We start from the raw sequence: 15,374 nt of genomic DNA, 5'->3' as shown, positions 1-15,374 counted from the left end.
TGAGATATATTAAGTAAAACAACACGCAAATCCCATGAGCCAAAGACCAGTGCCTGATTATCTATCTGGAGTTTAGCAGTTAGTGCGATGTAAGGGCTTTCACAATGCAGACTGACTGTGGTTAAAATTATGAAATATTTTTTGATGGTCACATTACAAAGAGATCTGTGATACAGTTTCAATGGTGCAATTGTTTTTAGTTAATGTAGTAGAACCACAAAAAATGTATTGCGCAGAAAATCATTCAGCAATTTTGGCCTAAGTATTTGTTGTAAACATTTAGAAATATATTAAAAATATTTTTAAATTGGCATGGGAACCTGATGGGAGAGTCTTGGGCCAGAGGGCACAGTCTCAAAATAAAACATTGTACTTTTAGAAAGGAGATGGAGAATTTTCAGAATCAGAGGGTGGTGAATCTGCGGAATTCATTGCCACAGAGCTGTGGGTGTGGAGGACAAGTTATTGGGTATTTTTAAGGTGGAGATTGACAGATTACTGATAAATAAGGGTGTTAAGGATTGCGGGAAGAAGACAGGAGAATGGGGTTGAGAGGGAAAGATAGATCAGCAGTGATTGAATGAATCAGCAGAGTTGAATCGATGGGCCAAATGGCCTAATTTCTGCTCCTATCACTTATGAACATTACTTCTACATCACTGTTATTTGCTATTTCCTCAGGTTTACCAATCCTTGTATATCCTGGTCTTATTAATGCTTCCAAAATGTGTTGCCTCATGTTTCCCAGGATTATGTTCCATGTACCTTTATTCTGTCCTTTTTAGCAACTCATGGATATCATCTGTGGAAAAACATTTGGAGTGATGTACGGCTAGGAAGGGTTCAGCAGGCTACGGGCCTAATGCAGGCAAATGGGACTTGCCCAGTATGCCAACTTGGTTGGAATGGACAAAATAAGATGAAGGGCCTGTGTATGTGCACTACATCTCTGAGTCTGTTGTTTACTAATGAAAAAAAGAAAGACTGTCTATTTAGAAGCCAGTCAGCCTATTAACAGGGTGGAGCCAACAGACAGGGTGGGGAACAGAAGAAAATGATAAATAAACAGATCCACATTAATCAAGCATGGATTTGTCAGGTTTGAATGTTTTAAATTTAGATAACAAGGAGTATTGGTGAGGGCGACACGTCTGATATAGTCTGTGTGGAAATAGGCTGCAGGGAACGATTAAAATCCCACATTATAGATTGTTCAGAAAGGTAAAAACGATAGGATTCTTGGAAAATGACCAAATTAGACCCAATATAAGCTGAAATACAGGAAGGAAAGGAAGCTCTTATTAAGTTTCAGGCAGCTGAGAGATCAAAGTAAGGTGAAAGTGGGAAACATAGTTGTAGAGAGCACAATAACTATATTTTGGATTTAAGGTAAATATGTAGACGAATGAGTTGTAGACATTTTAAAGATCTATCTAATGAGTGGGAATGATCTGTAACTTACTGCCAGAAAGGGTCTTGTGTACAAAATCCATCAGCGTATTAAACAATACCTGGAATGAGCACTTTGAGTGGCCAAATCTATAAGATGGTGCGAGGAGATGGGAATAGTCTGATTGCTTACTTTACAGACAGGATAACTGTGATGTGTCTGTATAGCCTGCTATTATCCTATGAATTTATGTGATTCTCTGCTTGACCAGCTAATCTTTGCCCTCCCATTATTTTGCAACAGACACGCTAAGATTAATACAGCCAAATACCAGATACTGCCTGTGGACACCACTGAGAATTTAGAAATGATAGCCTTCCTGATCTCTGGACTCCAACTTTGTTTAGTTAAGTCATCCAATAAATTAGGTAACAGGATAGTAACATGAGGTGTTTTCCTTGTTTGTTGTGTGTGATTGGATGGATTGGAAGGGGCAGGAAGGGAGTAAAAGAGCAACAGGAATGTCTATTCACGGCAATGCTTCTGGTATCAAAGTGCAATATGGCCATTTGTAGATATGGAGGAGTTGGCTGTGGCTGAACTTGATACCCTGCTTTAATGTGGGAGGCAAAATAGATGCGATGGATTCTTGAGAGTATTTGACTTGTGCATAAATCACAATAATGAAATTCATTCCGGCAAAGAATTCTAAGTGTGACGGTGGTCGAGTGGCGGTTTCTTACTCTCACTTTGGGTTAAAACGTTACAGTCATATAGCTATAGAGTTGTACAGCACGGAAACAGGCTCTTCAATCCAACCGTATTGCCACCCTGTACCTGCATCTGCCTCTACCATCTCTTCTGGCAGCTCATTCCATATAACCCCTGGGTGTGAAAAGCTGGCCTCTCACATCTGTCCCTTCTTACACCTATGTCTTCTACTTTCAAACTCCCCTACCCTGTGACAATCTATCCTATCTAAGCTCATCAACATTTTATAACATCTAGAAATTCACCCCTCCGCCTCCTTTGTTCCAGGGAAAATAGTCTCAACTTATCCATCTCCCCCTGTAATTCCAGTACGTAATACCAGTGCACGTACCATTCCTGGGAATCTTTTCTGACCCTCTTTAACTGGATCACATCCTTCCTGTAGCATGGTGTGGCCTAACTAACGAATTGTACAACTGTAACATGATCTCTGAGCTCCTATAATTAGTGCCACAGCCGATAATGTGACATTCTTCACCATTCTATCTACCCATGTCGCCAGTTTCAGGGAACTATGTAGCTGTACTCCTACATTGCACTTTGTATATCCTGGCTGGTTTAACATAACAAAACGCATCACTTTGCACTTACAATGATAGCTAAACTCAGCCATTCCCTTGCCTACTTTCCCAGTTGATTTAGATCCCTTTGTGACCTTGGATAATCTTCCTCCCTGTCCACTACATCGCTAATTTTAGTGTCACCTGCAAACTTACTAATCATGCCATCTACATTCTCATCCAAATCTTTAGTATATATGTGGAAACAAGAAACTGCAGATGTTGGTTTACTAAAAAAAAAGACATAGAGTGCTGGAGTAACTCAGCAGGTCAGGTGGCATCTCTGGAGAACATGGATGGGTGACGTTTCAGGTCAGGACCCTTCTTTAGACTGATCGTGGTGAGGGGGTGGGGGAAAAGGCTGGAAGAGAAGAGGAGCAGGACAGAGTCTGGCCAGTGATAGGTGGATATGGGTGAGGGGGGATTTTGATAGGCAGATGGTTGGAGAAAGGCCAGAGATGAAAAGACAAAAGCTGTGAGATACGGAGCGAACAGTTGTGAATTGTGAAGCCAGAGGAAGGAATGTAGAGGGAGAGGAGAAATGGGTGTGAGTCCAGCGAGGACACAGTGAAGAGAGAGAGGAAAAAAGGTGGGTTTTGTCTAGTTGCCTGAAATTGGAGAATTCAATTTTGGGTTGTAAGCTACCCAAGGTGAGGTGCTGTTCCTCCAATTTGCACGTGGCCTCACTCTGGCAATGGAGGAGGCCCAGGACAGAAAGGTCACTCTGGGAATGTGAGAGGAGTTAAAAGGATTAGCAAACTGGAGATCCTGCCGAGCTTGGCAGCCGAGTGCAAGTGTTTGGCAGACACTTGTATATGAATAACAATAAAGGACAAAGCGCTGATTCCTGTAACCTCACTGGTCTTCAAGCTGATTCCTGTAACCTCACTGGTCTTCAAGCTGATTCCTGTAACCCCACTGGTCTTCAAGCTGATTCCTGTAACCCCACTGGTCTTCAAGCTGATTCCTGTAACCCCACTGGTCTTCAAGCAAAAAAGCCTTCCTGTAGATCCTGCTGTAATTTCAGATAACCTTCTTCATTGTCCACTTCATTGCCCAACGGCATTCTCACCCAAATTGTTAATATAGATGATGATGAAGAGTGGAGCCAGCACGGATCCCTGCTGTACTCCACTGGTCATGGGCCTCCAGTCTGACAACAAGCCTCCACTACCACACCTTGACCTGTGTCACCAAACCAAGTTTGTATCCAATTGGCTACCTCACCCAGGATGCCATCTGATCCTGACCAGTGTGCTACATGGGAGGCCTTGTAGACATCTGCCCTCATCGGTCTCCTCTTGAAACAACTTTAGCAAATTGATGAGACACGATATCCCACACATAAACCCTGCCTTCTACCTGTTCCTCAAATACCATACAGTGGCATTACCACCATAGATATGAGACTCTTTGGCCTAAAGTTCTGTGGATTTCCCTTGCAGCCCTTCTGAAATAAAGATAACACTATCCATATCCCAGTCTTCTATTGTAATCTAAAGCAAACCCTGAACGGAATGACAAAAAAAACTTCTCCGATGTCTATGTAGTGAATGTTTGTCCAAAATTAGTTGTTGGCCACAAGTTGCCACAGATGAGTGCGGATGTATTTGGTGTCTGGCATGGATATGGTGGGCTGAAGGGCCTGTTTCTGTGCTGTGGGATTCTGAGCCTACCTCATTCTGCACCTGGAGTCTGGAAGGAAGGAAATGCTGGATCAGTCAAACAGCCTGGGGCAGTGAGATATTAATTAACCAAGAAAGATCACATTCCATGAACACAAATTATTCTAATTGCCTTTTCAAAATGAGGAAACAATTGCTGAGTATTGACTGTTCAGTGAAGTGACTTTTAACATTAATGAACTGCGGAAATCCAAAGGGAAGGTAGACACAAAATGCTGGAGTAACTCAGCGGGACAGGCAGCATCTCTGGAGAGAAGGAATGGGTGACGTTTCGTGTCGAGACCCTTCTTCAGACTGCTCTCTAGAGATGCTGCCTGTCCTGCTGAGTTACTTCAGCATTTTGTGTCTACCTTCGATTTAAACCAGCATCTGCAGTTCTTTCCTATACGAAATCTAAAGGATTCTGTGTGTTGTCTTATCTCCATGGAACATACCATCCAAATAAACAGCTTCTACGCCTGAACCATCCTGGTATGTGCACGTCACCGCCCTAATGTTTACACCTCGAGTTCTTTCTGTTTCCTTGAAATGATATGATATTTTATGACCTTCGTGGGGAACGTCACTTCCTAAAATAAATTTGCTGTTGAGTAACAACGGTTTTCTCTTAACAGTGCAAAACATTTTTCATTGTTAATTTATTTGCCCAGTCCAGCATGAAATGTAAAAAAAAAACATTGGCAATGTGCCCTAAATTACTTATTAATGGGAATGTCCCTCGTTCAAATAATAGTCATGAATTGTGGTTTATAAGAACTGGTAATCGTCGATACTGAATTAATTCAGTTGTAAATGCAGCATTTAACAGATTATGATCACTTTTGTATACTTGAGCGTTTTTTCTGTAAAAACTTCCTTTGTGTTGGGGAACATTTCAATAGGTGCAATCCAACATTAATATAGGACTCACATTTGGGATAATTTATTTAAGAAGGAAATGCAGCTTCTGAAAAATCGAAGGTAGACAAAAGTGCTGGAGAAACTCAGCGGGTGCAGCAGCATCTATGGAGCGAAGGAAATAGGCAACGTTTCGGGCCGAAGAAGCGTTTCGGATCGGAAGAAGGGTTTCGACCGGAAACGTTGCCTGTTTCCTTCTCTCCATAGATGCTGCTGCACCTCCTGAGTTACTCCAGCACTTTTGTCTACCTTTGACGATGACCATTGTCGAGGCCAATATATGTAAGCAGTAGTGTGGATCTACGGTGATTTTTGTTTTCCTCCCTGTCCCCATCTAGACTTCAACCCATGCATAGGAAAGTACTATAGATGCTGGTTTAAATTGAACATAGACACAAAATGCTGGAGTAACAGAATGAATGGGTGATGTTTTGGGTCAAGACCCTTCTTCAGACTTCAACCCAATTCTAGGTCCCCAGTACAATCTTCAAACAGACATTATACCCAGTGCATTTCAGGTTTCTGTGGCTCAGCTTCTTGCTGGGCACAGAGTGAGCTCTCGAAGAACTCTGCAAATAACTTGGGGGCATTTGCACAGCTGCTGCCTGGATTTCACTGCTCAGAGATGTCTTAACAGTTTTCTTCAAAAGAGTGTTTCTTGCAAGAAAAACATTTTTATTATCTCAATAAGATCATAATTGATAGGAGCAGAAAAAGGCCATTCGGCCCATCAAGTCTACTCTGCCATTTAATCATGGAAGCCTTGTAACTTACCAACATTACCCTGGTGCACCGAATGGCACGTCCGTGATCAGAACTGCTTTGAATTCCGTTAATTGAAAAGCAACCGTAAAAAATTCATTAAAAACTAATCAAAAATTTGGGGAAATAGACTCAAATTCACTCAGATCTTGTTGAAAAAAGTAAATTACCCAATTCCTTTCAACTCTAATTTCCTGATGCATGTGCTGATGACATGGCTTGTTACTGAAAATCATGGTACAGCTTGTTTTCTATGAATGCAAACCTTTCCCCACCCAGCCTGGTAACAGCATGGTCATCTGTAACTAATCTGATTAGGAATTTCTCTTAAAATGTGTACGCTACGTGTAACTTGCAGAGTGTGTTCGCTAAATATAAAACGGTAGTTTTTTCCAATATATTTTTTGAAGTGTCTCTGATCCCAGTAGAAGAGGTAACATAATTTGCCAGAGGAATATTGATGACTCTGGGACTTGACGATAACGTACACAGGCATGTTTATTGAAAAATAATTGTACCACCTGATGCCTAACAGTTAATTCCTTCTGCCTTTTCTCATTCGAAGATTCTTCTCAGTTGAAGAATCTCAATGAAGATTTTGGCATGGCTTTCAAGAAGATTGTAGGTATCATTCAATCCAGAGAACTGCGAGATACCAGACTTTGAAAGCAAACTATTATAAACAAGAGACTGCAAGAAACACAGATGCAAAGTTAATTTTGACCAGAACTTTATTAAGAAAGCGATATTTGTTTTTATAAACTTTATAAATTCACCCCTTTGCCACGTTTGTTCCAGGGAAAACAGTCCCAGTTTCAGCAGCAAATATGACAACTAAAGGTGCGTTTTCAGAAGCAATTGATATTGTTCATGAGAACATGACATTCATAGTTTTAATAACATAGTTATCATATCCTGTACAAACTATTGTTTGGATGCAAATGTATATATTCTGCAAGTATGCAGAATATATACCCAGTCTTTCCCACCTTGGCTACATCCATACACAGATGATTGTCACAGTTCCCACATCCAAAGAGATTTCACACACAGGTTTGGCTGTCCATTTACATGGTTGAGAGGGTATATGCATGGAACTAAATGATGCATAAGAGTGATAGTGTATCTATGTTCAACAATAAAGTCACATTTTATTTCTTCATAGCACTAACTTAACTAACTAATTCTGAAGAAAGGTTTCGACCTGAAATGTCGCCCATTCCTTCTCTCCGGAGATGTTGCCTCCCCGCTGAATTACTCCAGCAATTTGTGACTAACTTATTGAGTCTGGCTTCATCACAGTGGAGAAATACGAAGCAGAATTTGAGACATAAACAAATGAGTGGATGATTAAACAACGTTTTTAAGGCTCCAACGCGCTCTGCTCCCAAACAGCCAGTTCACACATTCATCCTCAGCTGCCAGATGTGTGACTGACACCAGGCCGAATCCACAGTGTGGCAGCAAATATTGTCAGAATTACTGTAGAACGATCTTGGATTCTTGAATCTGTAAATAATAATAGGAAATAATTACTACTAAATCTTTTACTTTCTCAAAATTGCCAGTTTAAAAAATGGTGCATATTGAAATGCAGCCCTAGCCTCCTTTTATCATCTTTAAAACCTTGTTTTTTTGGATGATAACAATTTAATTGTCATCTTTCCAGTGGTGCCCTTTAAGCCCTTTTTAAAAAAAGAAATGAATAGAGAGGCACAGATCATTTCGACATCCAGTGAAGAAAAGTGTCAGTAGATAGACACAAAAAGGTGGAGTAACTCAGCGGGTCAGACAGCATCCTGGAGAAAATAAATAGGTGACGTTTTGGGCCTATTCAGTCTCGACCTGAAACATCATCTTTTCCTTTTATCCAGAGATGCTGTCTGACCCGCTGAGTTACTCCAGCTTTTTGTGTCTATCTTTGGTTTAAACCAGCATTGGCAGTTCCTTCCTACACAAGCAGTGTCAGTTCCAATATTGGGAGTCAATGCTGCCCTCATTCCTGCTGATCGCTTCACTCTCCTTACATTGTAAAGAAAAGCTGTGGCCCAAAATATTGCAATCCCCTTACACTAACTGTGCATTTTACCCCCCCCCCCCCCCCCCCCCCCCCCCCCCCCCCCCCCCCCCCCCCCCCCCCCCCCCCCCCCCCCCCCCCCCCCCCCCCCCCCCCCCCCCCCCCCCCCCCCCCCCCCCCCCCCCCCCCCCCCCCCCCCCCCCCCCCCCCCCCCCCCCCCCCCCCCACGAAAAATCTTCCAATACAAATAACCATCTCAGAATAACAGGTAGACAAAAGTGCTGGAGAAACTCAGCAGGTGCGGCAGCATCTATGGAGCGAAGGAAATAGGCAATATTTTGTGCCAAAACCCTTCCTCAGACTTCGCTCCATAGATGCTGCCTCACCCGCTGAGTTTCTCCAGCACTTTTGTCTACCTTCGATTTTCCAGCATCTGCAGTTCCTTCTTAAACACCTCAGAATAGTGTTGCTGGAATTCACGTCTTGACAAACTACCTCACATCAGTCTGTAGAGAGTCTCAACCCGAAACATCACCCATTCCTTCTCTCCAGAGATGCTGCCTGTCCCGCTGAGTTACTCTGGCGCCATCTGCTGTTGCTCCATGGCACACCTTACAATAAACCTCAACTTAACTGGATGTGCAACTTGTGACTATCCACAACTATTTAACAGGAGGATTGGGACAGGCCACTCACCATGGAGCTTACAGGCATCCTAGATCTCCCAATGCACACTCGTGGTGGAGGAGGTAAAATTGTAGTTAGATTAAGTGGCAAATGGAAATGAAGAGGGCCGGCACATCTTTACATGGTGTGTAACAGGGATCAGTGCTTAACCCTCTCCTTGCAAAATACATTCATGACTTGGATGAAGGTGATGCCACAAATGCAGGCAAGGCAGTAAATGGTGAAATGGACACAAGGAGTCTGAAAAGGATATAGACAGTAGACTCAAAATGCTGGAGTAACTTAGCGGGTGAGGCAGTGTCTATGGAGAGTAGGAATGGGTGACGTTTTGTGTCGAGCATTTTGTGTCTATCTTTGGTGTAAACCAGTGTCTGCAGTTCCTTCCTACACAGTGACTTAATTATGATATACTTACATCAGTGTTTGGGATCACGATTCCCTTTACTTCACTCTGCATGCCATTTTAAAAGATACCAACGTCTCAAGCCTAGTTCTTTGAATTCAACGTTAGCAATCAAAGTATCCTTGCATGTCTAATTGCTATTTGTTTTTACTTCTGCCAACCACATATCCTGTTTTGATCATAACAATAAAACAGTGACAGCTACTAGTTTATATTCCTAGGTACTTCTCAACAGTCAAGATAAGGAATAAATATTTTTTGTAAACAGCTTCAGCTTACAATACAGGCCATCGGATAGAAAATCAAAAAATGTAACAGAGCATTGTTACAGAACACAACATGACCTGGTGGAGATAGACACAAAAAACTGGAGTAACTCAGCAGAACAGGCAGCACCTCTGGAGAGAAGGAATGGGTGAAGAAGGATCTCGACCCGAAACATCACCCATCCCTTCTCTCCAGAGATGCTGCCTGTCCCGCTGAGCTACTCCAGCATTTTGTGTCTACCTTCAGTTTAAACCAGCATCTGCAGTTCCTTTCTACACGGTTTATTATCCAACGTTTCTAAATAAGAACACTCAACATCCATTAGTATCATCCCAAAATTAATTAATTTTAATCCCTCTTCTGAGGCCTTGTGGGGTTGCGTTTTGAAGGTAAACGCATTTGTGCTTGGATATGCAAACCGATTGTTAATTAAAATGGAGCTTGTCATAAGGCTTCAATGTAAACAGGAAGCAGCAATTCATCAGGTGACAATTACTGTGCTCCCAAACACAACATGCAGCCTATCCACTGGATGAACTGAGACTGCAAACATTGTTGATGAGAACATTAATGTAGCAGGCAGAAAAAGTGCCAGGCTGGAGAGTCAGAACCTGGCACAGAGTAAGCCTGCAAGTCTAGATGTGAAATAGATAGGATACAGGTAAATCCTTCAGCCAAACATCATCGGAATCAATGATCCGATTCAATGAATTCCCAGCTGAAGTAATAGAAATATTACTACAGTAATCAGTGCTACCACTCATCTCTGAAACCAGTAGTAATACTTACTAGAATGCTTTCCAGTGTAGATATTGTTCGAATACTAGTGACAGTAAACAGTGTGAAGGATCACAGCTGGTTCCAATTCAGGTGCTTTCCAGTAAAGCACTGGATTGTGATCATCACACACAGGGACCATCACCTTAAGCAAAAGAAAGGGAGATAAATAAATAAATAAACCGTTATGAACATAACTCAGATTTTATCCTCCCGGCATATTTAAATTATGTAAAATTGTCATTTTGTTTGTTGCTAAAAATTACTGTGTTCAAACTTGGCATTGTTAAAGTGCTATTAGTTTTTTTGAAATCTTAAGTCTACCATCAAATTGATGTTATCTTCTAATAAATGTCTTTATTCGGGTTAGGGTTATTAAATACTACTTGCTGTTGCTTGATCTTAACAAACAATTCAGAGCTTTGATATGCCCTTCCTTTCTCTATAACCTTCCCTTTGTAACTGCAGATGCTGGGTAATACACAAAGGGACACAAAGTGCTGGAGTAACTCAGCTGATTGGGCAACATCCCTGGAGAACATGAAGAAGTAACATTTTTTGTCGAGAACCTTCTTCATGGTCATTGAGTGATCTGGCCCACAGCTCAGCACAAGTACAATAAGTTACGAACATTTGCACTGAAACCATCTGTTCTCTAATGCAGAAAGGAATAGTAGCAGGGAGGTGGGATACTAAAATTCCAAATTACCTCCAACTGGAAACACACAATGATGAAGATGGTACTAATCTATTATCTCCTAGCAATGGCCTAATGCAACAACAATTTGTCAGTAATCAGGGTGGATATGGCAACTATATTCCCTCAAAACCTGTAGAATTTAATTACTGATAATCATCATCGTTCTTCAGATTGACTGAAAGCACAAATTGTTCATTTAAACTGATATTTCTGTATATTTCTCTCGCTTCAGGTAGCTCTGACATTTCCTCTCTCTGTGCTTCCCCCCCCATCCATCAAGTCACACTAGCTTCTCATTTTCACCCTAGGAACAGCTCATAGTGGCCTGTTTCCTTTATCATTGTTACTTTTTTTGCATATCTTTCATTCATTGTTCTTTATCTCTCCACATCACTATATCAAAGATACTAGAGCATGTTCTATATCAAAGATACTAGAGCATGTTCTATATCTTCGAGCCTGCACCGCCATTCAATATGATCATGGCTGATCATCCAACTCAGTATCCTGTACCTGCCTTCTCTCCATTTAGCCACAAGGTATGGATTTCCCTTATCCCTAACCAGTCTGAAGAAGGGTCTCGACCCGAAACGTCACCCATTCGTCCTCTCCAGATGCTGCCTGTCCCGCTGAGTTACTCCAGCTTTTTGTGTCTATCTTTGATATTTCTGTTTCCTTTGCTGCAAAGTTAACACTGTCCTTACTGCTGAATATTTGTGTAACTGTTACAGAGCATGTGAGTATTGCATCAATTGGTATTATGAAGCACGCAGTCCACAGAGCTCAGATGTTTTCCTATAGCAGACATAAAAGGCAACAGACCAGGAGGGAAGGATCGAGCCAGAGTAAGTCTGCAAAGTAGAATCTTTACGGAATTATTAGAAATGTCTTTAGAAATACTAAATTTCACTATTCTCTCCTTTTCTCCCACTTAAAACCTAAGCTTGGCCCAAAATTCACCACTAAACCACTTCAATGCCCGTCCAGTCAATGTTAATCCTAGTAAACACAAAATGCTGAACTAACTCAGCGGGCAGGCAGCATCTCTGTAGAGAAGGAATGGGTGTCTTGACCCGAAACGTCACCCATTCCTTCCCTCCAGAGATGCTGCCTGACCTGCTGAGTTACTCCAGCATTTTGTGTCTACCTTCGATTTAAATCAGCATTTGCAGTTCTTTCCTTGCTAATCCTAGCAGTTGTCTTTACAACTAGCTTTTGGGGTAAATATAATTTACAATCTGAACGTGTAGCACGTCCAATAGATCACACTTCAATATTCACCTTCCTATATTACTTCCGAGTCTCCACATTGTCCGATTCCGCCACCTTTCATGTACAGTGTAATCTGCAGCTGTGGACATCTGGAATACCAGAGAAATCGGTGGCCCATGGTTACACGTCCAAACCTCTAGCAGCTCCTTGGTACTCCTCCTGTATCCCGAGAAAATATGTTATTAAAACGCATCAAAAGCGAATTAAAAAAAAAAGAAATTAAGAAGTGCTCAACAGTTTCGGCAGTATTTGCAGAAGCAGGGCCACCATTTTAGGATAATAACTCTGCGTCCTTGATGGAGGTCATTTATATAACTGCAACATGACCTCCCAGCTTGTAAACGCACTCGCCTCCTGACGTGTGTTTTCTGCCGTGTGGGTGTTAAAGCGGGACACTGTGTTTAAGGCCTCGGGGTTGAGGCTGAGTTACTCCAGCATTTTGTGTCTCTCTCTGTGCGGCACCACAGGACGGGGCCTGTGGACAGTGGGTGCGGCACCACGAGATGTGGGGTGGGGGGGGGGGGCTATGGGTGCTATAGGATCTTTGGGATCTTTGGGCAGCGCTGCTCCGTGGGACGGGGCCTGTGGACAGTGGGTGCGGATCCACTGGACGGTGCAGAGCAAAGATCCGTTAAAGGATCTTTGGTGCAGAGGCGGCGGTGGGACGGGGTGTGTGGACAGTGCGGCTCTATGGGACGGGGACTCGGGGCCTGTGGGCAGTGGGTGCGGCTCCACAGGACATAGAAACATAGAAACATAGAAAATTAGGTGCAGGAGTAGGCCATTCGGGCCTTCGAGCGGCCGCCATTCGAGCCTGCATATGATCCATCAATATGATCAATAGCTCATTCAATATGATCATGGCTGATCACCCCATACCCCCTGATCCCTTTAGCCACAGGGCCACATCTAACTCCCTCTTAAATATAGCCAATGAACTGGCCTCCTTTAGCCACTGTGGCCACATCTAACTCACCTGTGCCGCTCCACGGACAATGAACTGGCCTCAACTACGCTCATTTTGCCCCCTTGGCGCCAACCGGAAGCGGCTGCTGCTTCACCGCTGCTGCCAGTCATCCAGAGATGCACGAGTGAGGTCGGCCACTAGGGGGAGGGGATCCCCAGCCCACCTGGTCCATGGGACACACACACACACACACACACACACACACACACACATGGGCACCATGTTAGGGGGAGGGGATCACACACAGCCACACATGGGACACACACACACACACCACACACACACACACACAGGAGGGGAGTACCAGGGTCAGCCATGCATCTCTTGGACAACATGGATTAGAAGCTTGAAAATCTGTTGGAGACACATTTAGAATTTGGATCTGGGCACACCATGTTTTATCCCCCATCAATTTCACAAGAGGCCCAAGTAGGAGAGGTGGGTTAGAAAAGATTCTATTACGAGGAGGTGTTTGAGCTATAGGATGAGGTTGAGGGGCATCTTATAGGTGATGTATATAGAAATCATGAGTGGAATAGATCGGGTAGATGCACAATCTCTTGCCCAGAGTAGGGGAATCGAGGACCAGAGGACAGGTTCAAGGTAAAGGGAAAACGATTTAATTGGAATCTGAGGGGTAACTTTTGCACACAAAGGGTGGTGAGTATGGAACAAGCTGCCAGAGGAGGTAGTTGAGAATGGGACTATCCCATTGTTTAAGAAACTGTTAGACAGGTATATGGATAGGACAGTTTTGGAAGGATATGGCCAAAATGGAACTAGTGTAGCTGGGCATTGTTGGCCAGTGTGGGCAAGTTGGGCAGAAGGGCCTGTTACCACATTGTATCACTCTATGACTCTGTGGGTAGGTGACGTTTCACAGTGCCGTAGTAACTCAGCGGGTCAGGCGGCATCTCTGGGGAAAAAGAATGGGTGATGATTCATGTCGAGTAAAAGAAATGGCAGTTGAAATCACTTTGCATCCGTCTTTACAAAAGACAAAAAACCTGTTTAAAATATTGGTGAATCAAGAATCTATCATCGGGCAGGAGGTACAGAAGCCTGAGATCCTACACCACCAGGTTCAGGAACAGATACTTTCCTACAACCTTCTTGAACTGACCTGCACAGCCTGTCTGATGAAGGGTTTCGACTGGAAACGTCACCCAGACTTTTTCTCCAGAGATGCTGCATGACACACTGTGTTACTCCAGCACTTTGTGTGTTATCTTCTACGCAACCCTAATCCCGTTATCTATCCATGTTCTTCAGGTTTGTTGCCTGACTTGCTGCGCTACTCCAGCACTTTATGTCATTTTGTGTATTAACCAGCATCTGCAGTTCATTGTTTCCACATCTCCTAATCCTATCTTGGTAGCAGAAGAGTCTTGCCCTGTCATGGACTTATTTGCTAATTGTGTTTTGTACCAAATGTCTTTCTTCCAGTCTGGTGTAATTTACATTCTTGTGTGTCTGAGTCTATGTGCCCGTGACACTGTTCTAAGCAAGATTTACATTGTACCTGTACCTCACCATGCTTGTTCATATGACAATAAACTTGACTGCACTTGAAGACTTAGGAATCAAATACACCCAATCTTGTTGAAAACTCGTCTAAAAATACCAAAGACACTCAAAACGAGTCAAAGTTTGTTTGGGCAGCTTACACTCCAGCAGTATGAATATTGATTTCTCTAACTTCAAGGACTTCCCTCTCCATCCCTCTCCCCTTTCCAGATCTCTGGCTAGTCTGACTGTTCTCGTTTACATTTCATCTGTTTGCTTTGTTCTTACCTTCTCCCAGCTAACAATGGTCTATTCTACATTCTCCTTGATCCACATCCTTTCTCTCGTTTTCACACCTTATCTCTATCTCCCTCTTCCCTGATTCAGTCTGAAGAAGGGTCTCGACCCAAAACGTCACCCATTCCTTCTATCCAGAAATGCTCCCTTGCAGTTTTTTTCAGGGGGACGGCAGCATTTTGGGTCTATCTTTGAGTCAAATTAAAGTCTGCTAATTAAAACAGGTTAGGTGGTGAGTCAAAGATAAACATAAAATGCTGGAGTAAGTGTTGGAAGGAACTGCAGATGGTGGTTTACACTAAGATGTTTAAGAAGGAACTGCAGATGCTGGTTTACACCAAAGATAAACATAATATGCTGGAGTAACTGCAAGTACAGTTACGAACTCTACTGCAGATTTATAATCCAGGAATAAA

The 15,374-nt window shown here is 42.8% G+C and overlaps 1 protein-coding gene, 1 long non-coding RNA gene and 1 other non-coding gene across 7 annotated transcripts in view; 1 reads left to right on the top strand and 2 right to left on the bottom strand.

Moving 5' to 3' along the window:
- Positions 1 to 15,374, top strand: part of stard7 (StAR-related lipid transfer (START) domain containing 7) — a 29,694-nt gene that overhangs the window by 3,317 nt on the left and 11,003 nt on the right. The gene's annotated exons all lie outside the window — the stretch shown is intronic.
- LOC129713409 (uncharacterized) lies at positions 6,774 to 14,293 on the bottom strand. Of its 4 annotated transcripts, none has more exons than XR_008726239.1 (4): positions 14,279 to 14,293; positions 12,198 to 12,347; positions 10,229 to 10,361; positions 6,774 to 7,574 (listed from the first exon to the last, which is right to left on the bottom strand). It is a non-coding gene; the product is annotated as an uncharacterized LOC129713409 (long non-coding RNA). The 4 variants fall into 4 exon arrangements; XR_008726238.1 differs by lacking the exon at positions 14,279 to 14,293 and adding an exon at positions 12,456 to 12,689; XR_008726237.1 differs by lacking the exon at positions 14,279 to 14,293 and adding an exon at positions 12,536 to 12,686.
- Positions 9,933 to 10,070, bottom strand: LOC129713445 (small nucleolar RNA SNORA77). The gene has a single exon (XR_008726245.1). It is a non-coding gene; the product is annotated as a small nucleolar RNA SNORA77 (small nucleolar RNA).

The sequence above is a fragment of the Leucoraja erinacea genome, chromosome 35 (assembly GCF_028641065.1).
Source record: "Leucoraja erinacea ecotype New England chromosome 35, Leri_hhj_1, whole genome shotgun sequence".
NCBI classification, from domain to species: domain Eukaryota; kingdom Metazoa; phylum Chordata; class Chondrichthyes; order Rajiformes; family Rajidae; genus Leucoraja; species Leucoraja erinaceus.
The sequence above is the reverse complement of the archived record's forward strand: the minus strand, read 5'-3'. Positions and strand labels throughout refer to the sequence as shown.